Below are 15,920 nucleotides of genomic sequence, written 5' to 3' on the forward strand. Positions count from 1 at the left end.
CTCTCATTTTTTGCCACAACACCTGAAGACTGAGGCTTGCTGACTGAGAAGTGAGCTGGATGAAGCATGTTGAACATCTAAGATCGTAACACAAGCTTGTATGGCCAGAGGTGCAATGTAGGGGCCAGCAGTGCGGCGTCCTGTGGTCCTACTGCCAGCAGAGGAAGTGGAGTAACAGCTGAACAAATCTGTCTTGCCAGACCTGTTGTCCCACCCACACTGCACACAGTATGGGTGCAGATATAGCATGGACTGAGATATGCGATACTCTCTGCATACCTTTTTAAGCTTTGTTGTTTGTTTGTGATCAGTGTGGGGTGCAGGAAGGGAATAAGACCCCATACTGTAGCACAGACTCATTCTTATTTTACACAAGAGAGCAATGGCATATTGAAGCACTCACTTTGATGGTTTCCTGGGTCTGTGGGGAGTGCTCAGTAAAAGCTTTCCGCTATGTCTGGATCGACATAACTGGGATTGCTGGTCCCATATGAATTGAGCCAGGAAGTACTGCAGTATGTAGATGGGCCAGATAGGAAAGCAAATGTCACTGACAGGTAAGATCTAATTTCAGTATTAGGCTAACAATGTGACTGATGCTGAGCCAGTAGGAAATGATTATAGCCTAGATTAGATTACACATGCAATGTCAGAAGAGCCCTTCTCTACTCCTGCAGCCCTTGCCCTCATGTATCCCTGCCCTTCCCCACCACGCTCTAGAGAGCAGCAGCCCCTTGCCTCCCTTCCATCATGCTCCTCTTAGTGCAGGCAGTTTAGAAAGCTATATAAGCAATTACAGGCTCCATAATAATGTTCCATCAGCCACCTTCCCTTGCCCTCTCCTGAAATCTCATTAAAGAAAAAAAAAAAAGGAAAACCTGTCTGTATGGAAATCCAAAGTGACCTCTCCTACACATGCATTAGTATTTGTTTCACATGCCAGAAGCACAAAGGGCTTTTCAGATCCAGAGGCTGCTGGGTATATCAGCAGGGCCGACAGTTCCACAAAGCAGCATCTCCAGCGGCTGCAGTCACACCTGAAGCTCTCTGGCCAGCAGATCCTCCTGACCTTGTGTCAGCTGGCCTCTTCCTTCTACAAAAACTTCTATTTCTCTGTCAAACAGAAGGTGTGTGCTGCAGAACAAGACAGATTACGTTTATCCATTTTCCAGCCTCATGCAAAGGTGCTGGTGAAGTTTAGGACACGGTGGTGGAGCTTACAGTGCACAAACGGATGGCAAGGCATCAAGTAAGAAATTGACTTTAGGAGAGAAAGTACAGTTTTCATGGATGTAGGGAAAGGCCACAGTGTCACTACTAGAGGAGTTGTTGCTCCAGTTTTAAGTAGGTGTAGGAGCAGTTACAGAAGAAAGGAGTGATGATTCCTGCCTCTTAGAGTACTGCTGCATAACAACAGGGGCTGTGCAGGCAGTGAAGGCCCTGTAGGTCCCCACACTCGGCAGCACATACTGAGATCCCTGAGAATCATTCTGCTTGAGTTCAGACAGATCTGAATCAGCCCTGATGGCACAAGTGTCTCTTAGGCTTGAGTCAGTTCTGAGCTAAGAAAAAAAGGAGGACTCCACTGGCTTGGAACTTCATATAAAACCAGCGCAAATTTGGATCTGGAAACAAAATGTCTCCAAAGTCCAAAAGGTTCATTTTTTAGAAGCTGGTCCTAATGCCCATGGAATAGTTTTGTTCGGGTTTGTATTATACTTACAGACTGGCACTAAATGTTGCACAAACACCTAGCATGTGTTTTTCCTGTGTTTACATGGCCACTAGCTTGATTGATTTGGGTTATCTGTTAACTTCTCAGTGTTTATTTATTTGGAGTACTGTCAGAAGCCTCTTAAGGGTGACTTGAGCACTGCATAGGAATTCCTTTGGGCTGGCTTGTAAAAAATTCACTGATATAAACAGGGATCTCCCCACTGAGCTTGCAGACATTAGAGGATGTGAGGCCCTAGCAGAGCTGTTAGAAATGCTGGCAGCTGGACCTGCTGGGTTGGCACAAAACAAGGAGTTTTCCTTATTAACCCTCACCTCATGTTTAAGCCATGCAGTTCTTTCTAAATTTGACGTTGTTAATGGCTACATTGCAACTAGCACTGAGATGTGGCGAGTCTGGGCCCAAATCAGCTGAAAGCTATCATTTAAAATACAGCCTTCCCTTCTCTGTCTTGTGCACAAGATGGAAGCTCCAGTTTAGGAATGCATTTAAGTATATATTTCTATCCTGTACAATCAGTCAGGATTAGGAAGCACAGGGAAAGAAGAATAAAACTGGGAAAATCCTATGGCAAGCAGAGTTGAAGTCTCAAAAGTAAGGAGAAAAGTTGTAAAAGTATTTTGTCAAGAGTGAGAGGGATCCTGGCAATATTATCAGTTCATCATGACAAATCTCCTATCTTCATTTCACTTGAATGCAGGAAGGCATCAGTTTTTTCTATTTTGTATGAAGGAGGAAGGAGTTAATACATTGATACCACTTCAGGTCCATTGAAATCCTTTAAAGCACATGGCAGGAAGCTAGACAAGAATGCAAACAAGCAGCTGTTAACATCAGGCAATTTTAAATGGCTAGGTCAGGCCCAACTTCTGTCTGGCACGTTATCATAGACCTTGCAATCTTGTCCCAAATAAAAGATAAAAGAGCTAAAGCAATGCTCAGGGTGTGCCCTTCTGATCTGAAGCGGGAGCTGGAGTTTCTACATCATCTGCACAAGAGACTCATGGCCTATATACAAAGATTTACCAGAGGCGCTTATGAGATTCCAAGAAATCCTTCTGAGAGAGGGACATTCTCAAAAGATTGTAACACTCCAATAACAAGATTCTTTCTTGCACCATGGAGAAATGAAAGAAACTCTTCCATTATTATATTATTTTTTGCCCTTAACTCTTACCTCCTCCACCTCCCCTTTGGTGGCGGTAGCAGGGAATTCTTCAGAGCATCTGTGATTCATATTTAACAGTTTGTCTTCATGAGTGTCATTGTAGGGAGTCACTGAGGAATATCTCCATAGGAAACATCAGAGAAATGCAAAAGCAGGCACCTGGAAAAAAAACAAAAAACGGACTGCTATTAAAAATGAAAAGACACCTTTAAATTTAAACTGCATCCACAAGAAAAGAATGGATTCTTCAGCCAGGAATGGGAAAACAATTTTGCAGTGCAGGTCTAGCCCAAAAAGTCTTGGCTCTGGCAGTACTAGAGTGTTGGCATCCCTTTCCAGCACAAGTTATATTACTTAAGAAAAAGGATATCCTATTCCATTCATTTTCCTTCTCACGAGCCAAAAGCTAACCCTTGCACTTCCTTGTGATCACTTTCCCTTTATTCTTTGTCAATTTGGATTCCAGCTCCCCAGCGTGTTGGTGCTGTGCTCAGCCTGAGGAAGGCCTCTCTCATGACTGAGACCTCTGTGTGATGCTACAACAACAAATGTGTTGGGAGGGGGGGAAAGGAGCACCAGCTCTGAGAGGACAACTGGAGAGGAACTGGGGGCCAAAGCAGCGCTTTGAGTCCCACGTGGCTCCACCTGGTCCATCCCATGGCAGCAAGATTCCAACCAACCTCACAGCTTGCAGGGGGAAAAGCCAGAGGACAGCTGTCACACCCTGCCTGCACTTCATCTCACAAGCTTTAGTTATTATAAGCATTGATCTGAGGCACCCACTACCTAATGGCTATTAGAGAGCAGTTAAGGTCAGGCAAGTGATTAGTTCACAATAGTTTTCTGACTTTGCTTAAGGGCCTTGTTCATCTTTATTTAAGATGATTTGCTTTGCCGGCAGTCATATAATTTTCTGCTAGGTAATCCTGAGCGAGTGTCTGGCCATGAAATCTTTTCTAGAATTATTAGGAGCTGAAGGCTGAGTTACTGTTCCCTAAGAGAGCCTTTTCCTTAGCATGCTGTCTCTGAGCTCAGCATCTTATCACTCTTGTGCTATCCCACACAAGCACACACATACAGTTCTGTAGCTCCTGAAGCTCTACTGATTAACAAAGCCAATTAGTAAACCTTACACTATGCTGCTGATTTAAGACATTTCATTCTGTATGCATTCTGCTCTGATTCACAGATACTGTGTTTATTTGACAGGCAGCACCCCTGAGCAGGAATTCTGGATTTTTTCACATAGACTGAAATGAAGAAAGTGATACATGAGCAAGCACAGCGATACAGATCTGTATTGCCTGCATCCAGCCTTCAGCAAAAGCATCCATCATTTTCAGTGTCAGGCTGAGAATTTTCCATTTGTTTTGACTATGTTGGAAGAACAAAGTCTCCTTATCCCAGTGCTCTACTAATAAAATTAAATGCCGATAGCAGGGAAGAAAAACATTGGCCTTGATTCCATATCCCATCCGATGTAATTATTTTCTTTTCATCTTAAGGCTCATTGTTTCTGCCTTCTTCCTCCTTTCCTATTAGCCTTTTCCAGTAAACAATGGGTTAGCACTTTTTAAAGGTCTCCTGTATATTTTGGCCCAAATTACCCCCCCCCCCCCCCCCCCACACACACACACAAATGAAATATGATTAGAATACCAAACACATATATAGTGTTGCATTGCTCACAGTCCTACTTTCCCCTCCAGGGATGAGTGAGCCCTCTTTTACGTGTGATGCACACCAAGATAAGCTGTGCTCCACAGGCATACCTCTGAGCTGGGGTCCTGCTGAGACCTGCCAGGAACCATTGCAGAAGCCTCACTGCATCCCCACCAAGCTACTCGTGTTTGGAGAGGACAGTCAGCCCTCTGGCCAGAGGAAGGCAGTCATAACAGCTAAATGATGGACTCCAAAGCTTCCCTGGCATTGTAAATCCCCAGTGCAGCAGCTGTGGGCATTGTACTGGTGAGCAAGACCGATCAGTCTCATTTAATCACGTCACACCTCATTTGTGCCACAAGTGTCAGAGAGCTGGGCACAACAAGGTTAATGGGCTGCAGTGCATCACCGGTCAGTAATCAGATTAAGTGGCGGTCTCCCAGCGAGTGGTCGCAGTTACATCCACCCCAGGCACTGCTTTCACTGCCTGTGCCAGGCTGGCAGAAGGGAGGGCCGGCCACGGCAGCCAGGGGAGTGGGGTATTGCCAGAGGTTGGACCTCAGTGGGGTAGAAAATGAAAACTGTCAAGACAAACCTGGAACTGTTTTCATACGCTTTGTCTTTTTAGCACAGTGAGGGGTCATTAGCATGGGCAACGTCATTTTAAAACTCAGCCCAGCTGCTGGGATATGATAGGAACTGCGGTGGTTCCCCTGCAGCAGGACAGGGTGCTTGCACACACCAGCTTCCAGGCCCAGTATATCTTCACTGTGACACTCAGGCTCAGTGCACTGGTCACTTCCATGCAGGGCTGGAGCAAAAGGAAGCACAGATGAATGAAGGACGTTCCCAGAAACTGAGAGCCAGGGAGGGTGGTACAGGCCTGTGGGGATTGTCCTGGGAGAAAGCCGATAATGGGAAAGCTTGCAAAATCCAAACTTAATCTCTTGCACTGCAGAGGACTAATCCTCACGTTTGACATTAATCTTTTCAATGGAGATAAAACACCCTTATTTGCCATGTTGCTCATTGAGCCAGAAGGCAGGGCCTGTGGTCTTCATGAGTGGGAAGCAGAGCTGCAGAAATTTTGGCACACAGTCTTAATGGTGGCTGGCCTCTCAGCGTAGACTGGTCTCTCCTTTATGACAGCCCAACTCAGCTCTCCTTTTAAGGAACATACCTCTTCGGTTCTTATTACTTTTGTTCCTTTAAAGAGATAGGCTCCAGAGCAAATACGATGCCTGGCACATGCCTTTGCACTCAGGTGATTCAGATGCTGGCCCAGTACCTCTGTAAGCAGTAAGATAACATTTTGATATGAGCTTCTGTGGAATCAGGAAATGTCAAACTTCACAGTTTGAGATAAAACTCAGAGGATATAATCCTTAGCTCATGGGCAGCTATGCTGTGGCAGAGCAACCCAGCCCGGCCAGAGACTAAAAGCAAACCTCAAAACAAGTCCATATGCACATGCCTTGATACGCAATAACTGCAAGCAGAATTAGTCCTCAGAATATCATAACTATAAACACAGCACACAATTCTCAAGGTTTCCAGCTATCTCTAGGATGTGCGAACAGCAGAGAAGCGGGAGGTAGCAAGGGAAGTAATCGAACCTCCCATATATCATATTGATTAAAACACAAGGAGTGCCCTTCAAGGAAGAACCTTGCATTCGGAGGGAGATATATTGGCTGGTCTGCCAAGCTGCTTCCAGCTCCGCCAGCAGTGATTCAGGACATCTGACTACATTGTCATAGATAAAAACAAATCTGCGTTTTCAGCCCCATTGCAGTCAAGAAATAGTCCAGGAAGGATACATGTCTTAATTAACCCCTTGGGAACAGAAGACAAAGGCAAATAACAAGCAGAATACTGCACAGATGGAAAGCATTTTGACAATGAATCCTTTGAAGGCAGATGACTCTTTGTTTGTTTTCACAAAAGATAAATGCACTTCTGTCTGGCAGGCTAATGAAAAAAAAGGTCACACAGCACTCAAGTCGCCCAAGAGTCTGATTTCAAAGATCCAAGTGATGCACTGTGTGGATTTCACCTACTGACTGCAGCTTTTTGTTGGCAGGAAGGAATTCCAGCTGCGCGTGGGTTGCTGCTCCGCTACACAGGATGCAGGAGCGAAGCGTGACAAGTTGACACCACCATTTCCTCTGAGCAGCAGATGCCCACACGTGACATTGCTTGGATCTCCCACTTCAACAGCGAGAGCAAATGGGGCTATCTCAAGTTTGTGCAAGAGGGTGTATTCACAAAGCGCAAAGTAAAGCAAGAAGGAAAAAAAATGCTTTTTCCTTCACAGTCTGAGCACAGGACACCTGTGCAGCAAAGAGCAAAGTGGGAGGAAGGGAGAACAATTGGAACCAGCCTGCACAGATGGGAAACGCTCTTTTCTTTCCTGCCAACAGAGCCCGGATCCTGGCAAAGCCCTGGCCCCGAGCAGCAGGCACACTGCGGGAGGAGCTGGTGGCTGTCACACAGCAGAGGAAATGTCTGCAGCCACATTAGGGAGAGGCTGGCACTGTCAGCACATCAGCATGTTCTGAAGTTGCTCATGTCTTCAGGCAAGAAACGTAAAGGCAATGGTCATACACGAGGAGAGAAAGACACAGTGCGAGCTCCGATCACTGATCACCAAGAGCAGTGTTCTAAGTTTGTTTCTTTCCCTTTGTTCCTTTCTCATCTGACCTGACCTCTATCCCTCCGCTATGCTAATTACCCAAACTGCATTCAGGCACTTGCTCCCTGCATGCAAAGCCTCTGTTTCAGGTGGAAAAAGACACTGGGGAAGATGGCATTCATTCAGGCAGTGGGGTAGGGCTGCAGTGGATGGCCATACCGATGTGGCTGCCCTTTTCAGGGCAGCATAGCTTTTAAAATCTCTGCTCCCGCTGTTTTCTGTCTCCTATTTTGACCTGTCACTGTGTAAGTCTGAAGGGGCATTCTTCAAACTATTTTGACCACCTTTGACCAACCCACTTTGGCCTAAGTGATATTTTCAGGAGATTTATCTAACAGCTTATCATCTTTCAAGTGCTGAGAGTGGCAAATGCATCCCTGGGGGATCTTTCTAGCACATCATCACCTCACCCTTCTTATTAACAGGGCTATCCATCTCCAAAGGCTGTGAAGCTCTGGTTACACACTCTCTGCAAAAAGGATGGGGAGAAATTTATGGTCTTACTGTTTAGAAGTAGCAAAGGTGACAAAACAGAAGAAAAGCTCAGGGCCTGGCTGTGATGCCAGTGAGATGTGGAAGCAATGGGGGACACTGGAAGACACTGATCTCCCACAGAGAGCTGCAGAGAGGGGTGCCGAGGGCTTTGCATGCCTGACCTCAGCACTGCCCCAGTGGTGGTGGTCAGGTGGGTGGGAGTGCTCCAGTATCACTGTTCTCCCCCAACACAATCAGTGGCAAGGGGAACCCAAATGGTAGAAACACGGTCTATAGGCAATTCATGCACTGTAGCAAGCTGTTCAGCTGGAACAATGGCTTTGGATCACCACTAGTTCCAGTTTGTCTTTGAGACAGGGACATAAATGAAGTCTCCAGCAGATTTCTGAACTCCTTCAAAACAACAATTTCCTGAATATTTCTCACTGTGTTGCCTTCAGTGCACTATTGCCTTCATTCTGTTTATTTTATTTAATTTCATTACCATGTCTTTGAACCTTGAGTTTACTGCCCTGCAGTCAGCAGGGACCTGACTTTTTCATGTTTTCACAGCAGAGTCACTGCAGGATGACAAATTCTAGAAATAAATGATGGATCAACTCACTGAGCATCTGGCATGTTTTGGAGCCAGCCTTGAGTCTTCCATCTTTCTCAATGCAAATTAAAATCCCCACAGCTGAACAGAGGTTTGGGGAACTCTCAGCAGACTATTAGTGACACGGCTGCCCTGGACACCAACAATCTCACCACCAAAACCAGCTCAAGTGCAGCTTGGTCCCATGCCCAGGTTTCCTTAAGCGCCAAACCAGGAGAGAGCTTCAGGCAGAGAACTCATTTGGATTATCAGCAGAACCTGGGTCAAACAGCTTCCCATTCCAGTCACCCACAAGTGGTCACTAGTGAGTTCATGGGGCCCATGGCCATCAGGAACCACCTATCGAGATGCCTTGATCTCTTCTTACCCACGAAGGAAACCCAGCAACCTGGGAACAATGTCTGGAATCATCCCCATCACTGGATGTGATCCCAGGATCCAGCTGATGCGAGGCAGCAGGACACAGCCTGGTGCAGAAGTGTCAGCAGGACATATCTTGTCATGCAAGTGTCACAACCCACTGGGCCAGGAGTGCAGCTGTCACAGAAACACCTGGGAGCTCAGGATGGGAACGCACACTGCATAATTCACTTGCCAACCCGCTGGGCTGTTTTGTTTTCTCCACTGATGTTTTCATTCTGACAAAAGCAATATGGAGGGGAACAAGGTCAGCTCTCGCTTGCAAATACAAGCAATTTTAAGAAGCTGTGCCAGAACAGATCTGAACAGCCTGAATATTAAGGAGCAAAGATGCAGCCCAGCCCTGCAGGAAATAATGGCAGCCTCTTTTGGTAAAGCACATTCAGCCCAGCTCTCCAGCAAGCAATGCTGGCAGTGTGTTGTTAGCCAACCTGCAAAATTGCACCCATCATCACTCTCTTACCCCAGAAAAACCCTGAGGGGACATCCTGTGCAGTCTGACTCTCCTTCGTTAAGTTTCCCCTCCTGCTCTGTACCACAGTCCATAAGGTAAGATCATGTAAGACTGAAACTAGTAATAAACATGTCACATTGAGCAAATAGGACACACAAACTGGAAGGAGTAAGGATACTCAGTTGTGCTAGTACTGCTGAGGGGACTTTGCTAGGCTGTGTTTCTCTGTGACATCGTGAGCCTTTAAACTACATCAGAAGTACAATGGCAGATATACAGCATCTAAATGCTGTCTCTGAATTTCCCCAGGAACCTTAAATCCTTGAGATCACACACTCACATGTGGCACTTCTGTTCATCTGGATGAGAGAGGATACATTAAGCATAGACAGCTAACATAATTTTCAGTGAAAGAAGTAGATATTATGACAGCTAGCTGCTGTTTAGGCCAGTAAGAATTTGAGAGTGGCTGAGGAAATATTACATAAATATTGTATACACACATCTCTTCTCTACCTCTAGACACAAACCTACTTTCCTTAGCTTAATCACTGCAAGATGTCTTGTTTTATGGCCACAAACCAATGCCTCCAGCCAAGCTGCAGCATTCACGGCAATCAGTTTTCCAAATCTTTGACCCCTCCTTTTCACACTTCTCATGTTTCAGCTTGACTTGTGCTGCTTCTCCTTCATCACCCAGCACAGCCCACATAGCATCAGAGCAGCTCACAGGCTGCAGCCCAAAGCAGAAGTTGCAGCAGCCAGATGTGGTGCAATGCATCAGGACATTTTCTAAGCTCTCTAGAAAATGAGACAGTTCTCCTGATTTCCCATCCTAACTTTGCTGAATAACTCTGGCCCTCCATCTTATTTAATGAACTGTTATGTCGTATATAACAAGAATAAACTCCAAACGGACCCTGTTGCAATCCTTGGTGTAAAACCAGCCAAGGAAACACTAAACTGATCCATCACCAGGAGGTGGTCTTTAGCAGATCAGAACAAAGCTACTTTTGCTTCTCCACTTACCTCCCATGAAAAAGGACAAAGATTTTAAGGAGACAGAAGTATGCGTGGGCAAGTGACAAACGTAGCTGGAGTAAGGAAGAGCAGTTCTCATTGTTTCATAAAATTTGCCATATGTTCTCTGGCTTCATTACACAAATCTTGTGTGTGCTTGTTTGATGATTTGATCAGCTGTTGACTTCATTTCATACTGCTGCCAATTCATGACTTGGCTGATTTGATATGAGTTGCAACCCCAACTCAAGGATTGCATTTTGCTCATTTTCAGTCATTCTAGTCATTAAGAAAAAATAATAATAAGAAGAAAAAAAATAAAGCAGTCTGCTTTTGCAGTATTTAAATGATTCTTCTGTCCCTACAGAGCTGCCCACTGGTTTACCATGGCATTCTGCTCCTCTTTGCTGGGACATTTCCTACTACAACATAAATATTTTGAGGACTGTGAGGAATACAGAGAAGGGACTTGATGGGCCAGCAAGGCCAGTTTCCTGCAACTACAGGTAAGCATATTTTATTAACCTCCTTCATACACTTCCCATATAACCTTGCTAACATAGAACTTTATGCTCTATAGAGGCACAACTACATATGAACCACAGGGTAAACAACAACTGTTGCTTGTTTTCCTATAAGCATTTTATAAAATTTACATGAATAGATGAAACTTGTTCGCTACTGCTTTAAATCTAGGTGTTTTCTTCAGCAGCCTCAATGTCAGACAGAGATGGACAGAGCTATGTGGCTTCAGCTCCACATAGTGAAGAACGCATGCTGAAGAACAGGGAGCATTTACTCTAGAGATTTTCTCTGCTGGATTTTGGATGGAGGTGCTGAAAATTTACTCATCATAACTGTCTTTCATTTGAATGTGACCGTGTACATGGTAGCATGCCTGTAAATACAGAACGCACAAACCAGAAGTCTTCCTACAGTGCACACATGGCAGGCAAGAAACTACAAATGCACCACAGTGGCCCAGAGTGTATTGGTGTGCTCTGCTCACCAGCTGCTTTTGAGCAGACCACATACAACTGAATGCTGGGCAGAGTGAGCCATGGCCATGTGGCAGCTGAGAGAAAGGAGTCAGGATGGTCCTATATCTAGGAGATATTGTCAAGCAAAGGAAAGATGGAGGAGCTCAGCAATGCTCCACATTTCTGATCACACCACACACCTGAAGGACAAAAGGATCTGAGCAACAGTGCCTCAAACCATATTAATAACAATTAATTTCCAGATCACAACAGCAATAGATGCCAGAGTTTTAATTACAAAGTTTGAGAAAGATGCAGGTAGAGGGAGAGATTTATGACCTGATTTCTGATTTGCAGAGGAACTGAGCATCTGCAGCACCCATTAAAGCGGGAGGGATTTATGGGTGCCCAGCACCTGTGAGGGCAAGGCCACATTTGCCTTGTCTGCTCTGCAGATGGGTAGGAAGCCACAGAAATTGTACATTTCATTCGGAAATCTATTTCTCGTCTTTTAGCGGGAGCTCTCACTCCTTACCTATCCCTTCTGTGCTGTTTGTCTCTCTGTTGATATTCCTGCAAACTCACAACAGGAAGGGATGCAAATGATTTATTCTGCATCCCTTAAGGTTGCCACTGGCATCCTCTCTTGCTCCGTATGCCAGTGACAAGTTGTGCCCTTCTGCCCACAGCAGCAGCTTTGCTCAGCAGCTCCCTGCCCCTCCCACCAACTTTCACTGTCCATCAGTAGCTCCTCAATATCCACACAGCCCCCATTGATCCTCACTGGGTGAGCCACACCACAGCCTATCCAGCCCATCTCCTACTTCAATGAGGAGAAACCACAGGACAAATGACCCCTGATGCAGCCAATTATCTCCTCTGTGGCTGACCCCTTTGTGGGCCATGGCCCTCTCAGAGTGCTCAGAAGTTTAACACAGGCTGTTAGCTTGCTGGTCTTCATTCCATCCCTCGCATTTGGATTCACACTTCATTAACAGAGAAATGTTTTGCTTTGGGGAACCCTACTTCTTCCTCCTTTGACCTCAGCTTTCTACTCATTTCCAGTCTTCTTCTTGCCTAGCCCCAGGAAAAGTGATTATAACCTGGATCAACAGCCAGAAGAAGAATCCAGTGCCCTCAGGTCTGGTGACTAATGACAGCCACTGAGGAATGAAAGGTTCCCCACAGCTCAGAGGAACCACCCCAACACCCCCCCCGCCTCTCCCAGTCAAGAGCTTGGAGGTAGCACTGAGCCTGGGACATCACATACCACATCCAGGCTCAGACATGAGGAGCTGAACCCAGGCAAAACTACTCACACAAACCACCTACCTTTTCTAGCATGTGAAAAGAAATCAGTTGAATGTCCTGCTGCCCAACAGGGAGAAATTGGTCATTTTTATATCAATTTGGACTTTTATAGCAGGGACCTTATCACTCCTCCTCTTACCCCCAACACATTGCAGTTGCTCCTTCTGCGTGAAGTGTAAAGGGGAAGAACAAGGGGAAAAAAAAGGCCCTTGTTTATTTACTAACAATGGAAGGATCTCAGCTGTTATCACTTAGCACTGCAATTTTGCATCATTTGGTTGGCATGGGTATGCCTTCCCCACATGGCCAGCAGCAAGGACCGTGGCTCCCTGCAGCCTCCTTGCGTACTATGTAGAGGTACATATTTTTTCCTGTGGTTCTGACATTTGGCTATACAGGATAGACAAAGCCACTCACTGTGAACAAGGCCTGCTCATTACTATTGCTCTTTTAAAACTAGTTTTTTGCTGTTGCTTTGTTATTTTAAGCTCACATAAATGCCCCTGAAGGTGCCGTGGGGGTCTGGAGAATAGCATGGGAATTTGGGCTTCCTCATGTCAAAGCAGCCAGCTGTCAGCAGCCCCTGCCTCTGCCAGAAGGGCTCCTCACCTCTCAGCACTATGTGTAACAGTGCAACAGTAAAGAGGGATACAGCCTGACCAATGAGCCACATTCTTGTGTCTCTTTAAAATTGGTTTTGCTTCCCTCTTGTTCCATCACAAGCATTTCCCATGCAGAAATCACATGCAACCTTGTGAGGCCCAAGCTCACAGAGGATTGAACGCTCAGCAGCTCTGGACTGCAAGGCACAGTGTGACCCAGGGCCTGCTGAGAACATCAGAGCAAGCCAGGGTAGCCTCTGGAAACCGCAGGTCTCACTCCATGGGTCCATTTCTCTCTCTGGAGAGAGCTGTTTGTGGGTGGACAGCTTTGTAGGAGGGAAAATAAACAAAACCAACCCCAAAACCACATTTTGGTCTGAAAAGGTAGCTCTGCCTCCAGAAAACATAACATCTCGCTGCCTCCAGAAACACACAGCCTGACCCAAACTGGCAAGTACAAAGCAAAGGAATTTCAGCAGCTGCACTGACATTCCCCACAGCTCTCCGCATTCCTCCCACAGGTGGGCAGTTTCCTTCTTGTTGTGGGTTCAAACCTCATTTCAACTTTCCAACAGCAGGACCAGCTATTTAATATTACATTCTTCTGCCCCCTCTTCCTCTTTTTCAGCTCCACAGAAGCAATTATCAAACATTCATTTAGTCTTGGGGAAAGCTGAACGGCAGTGAATCTATTCACCAAGGAGACACACATGCTGTGCACTTTGCTGAATTGCAGCTGTGCCAGCTTTTGGAGTGCTTCCAGAGGTGTCCTGGAAAGCAAATACCGAGCAAAAGTGGGAGCACAGAGTCTTCCTTTTCTTCCACCCACTGGTTACACCATCACTAGGCCATAGTACAATGAAACCCCTCTAACAGCAGGTGAGATTACAGTTAATTAAGAATTTGAGAGCAGACCTCCTGTAGCCATGCTGAGAAGCTGCCCATGTGATGACAGGAAACAAAGGACATGTGAAGAGGCACATCTCTTGGCTGCTAGTTCAGACAGATGAACACAAGCCTGCGGGGCTAGTTCAGACAGTTGTGGGTCAGCACCTGAAGAGAGGCATTTATGCTGGTTTTCTTGCTGTTGGCTTGTGCCAAGGCTGCTATGAAAAAAAAGTGGTCAGCTTCCCCTATTGGCCTTCTACTTTTTTCCTTAGTAGGCAGTCGTGGCTACAGGAGGCAAAAACTGCCTGAAAGAAGTTAAACATGTTTATACCACTTGCATGTTTACCCTTTGGTGAAATGAATAATCCTTACTTTTATCTTTGCCAGTTTTGTAAGCTACAGAACTACATGACCTACCAGCTCTTAGAAAGTCTTGTCCAGAGCTTAGTTTATAGACCTCTCCAAGAGAAACAACCTCATACTTGCAATGGGTATGGATTTGCAAAGCGTGCTCTTTCTCTGCCAGCAGCTAGGCTGGCCTGCTTCTTGTTAGGACCAGGCTGAAGACATATTTTAAATTGAGAAGTCTCTAAAGAAAAATAAATATTCAGGAATATATTTAGATACTCAAAAGTAAGACTCTAAATAGAAATAAAGGCCCTCTAAGATCATAACCTAAGCAAAGATCTCCCAGGCTCTCTCTGTAATGAGGCATTGCTTGATGGGAATAGCTGCCTCTGCTGCATAAAGGTCGCTTTCAGGCTCCCATGCCTCTCTGATGGAGGGAGAGCACTATGAGGGGTAGGAGCAGCATGAGGAGAGGCATGTCCGTGAGATGCACTGTGGGTTTTTTTGCCTTTTAAAATATTATTCTGTCAGCTCTGATCATGCATTAGCTTCCGTCTAATTCCTTGCATGTGAAAGCAAACCACAGAACAACTGACACGAAGTTGCCACACAGCGTTATCTTCATCTGCATGTGTCCTGACCTGCTGGAGGCAGTGTATAGCCTTGGCAGATGTTGCTCTGTGATGATTTTGTGGTCCTCTGTGGTTTCTTTTTGTCTCCAGCTGCCTGAGGGGAAGGAGCTTGTTTCTCTTCCTTCTTGGCTGGAGCAGAAGGAGGCGAGCGTGACTCCTCAGCTTGGCACTGCTCTTCCCTGCAGCCTGTGCGATCAGCTCTGCTTGCCTCGCTAGCAGCAGATGTGAGGACACTACTGCCAGGCTGTGTGAGACACACTGGAGGCATTAGAGGCACAGGCTGCACATCACCATAGCGGATGATTTCTGTGACCTATTGAGAGTCATCAGCTGCTAAGGAGGTAAAGCATGCAGGCTAGTTTTAGACAAAGATCTGGAATTTGGATGCTTCAGAACAGTATCTGCAGCTCTACCAGATAAAATTGAATATTAAAAATTAAATGAAAAGGTTAATCAGCTCTCACCTACCCCAACAAGCTCCTAAAAACCAGGGTGCAAACACAGCTTGGCTGTGGTGCTCTCTCGGATAATGAGTTATCACTTTGGACATCTTTATGCAGAGCTCCATCTCTTCTTCAGCCTACCTTCACCTCTCTGCACAAAGTATTTGGGTGGAAAGCCATCACAAATCACACCCACCTAGAAGAAGGAAGCAATGGAAGCCTGCTTCTGAGACACTCTCACTTCAGCTCACACTTCAGCTAGCATAGGAAATGGGATACTAAACGTGCACTCATGCACACTGGTAATTTCCCTGCTCTGAGTCCAATTTTATGTATAAAGGACAGAGAGATGTCAAGTGATTAATAGCGCCTTAGATTTGTATAACTGAATCAACTCCCTGATGCAATATCTGTAAGGAAATGAACACAACAAATTCTGAGTCTTCTCAAACCTCTGTTTCTCCTGGAGATT

General features: G+C 45.7%; 1 protein-coding gene across 1 annotated transcript in view; it reads right to left on the reverse strand.

Annotated features, from left to right (window-relative positions):
- LDLRAD3 (low density lipoprotein receptor class A domain containing 3) overlaps window positions 1-2,918 on the reverse strand; it is a 282,869-nt gene extending 279,951 nt beyond the window's left edge. Inside the window, exon 1 of the mRNA XM_065754994.1 lies at window positions 2,913-2,918. The gene's annotated coding sequence lies outside the window, so the exon portion shown is untranslated. The remainder of the gene's footprint in view (window positions 1-2,912) is intronic.
- Between the last annotated feature and the right edge of the window lie 13,002 nt (window positions 2,919-15,920).

The sequence above is a fragment of the Cyrtonyx montezumae genome, unplaced genomic scaffold, assembly GCF_038088225.1.
Source record: "Cyrtonyx montezumae isolate F1298 unplaced genomic scaffold, pur_monq_1.0 scaffold_10, whole genome shotgun sequence".
NCBI classification, from domain to species: Eukaryota; Metazoa; Chordata; class Aves; order Galliformes; family Odontophoridae; genus Cyrtonyx; species Cyrtonyx montezumae.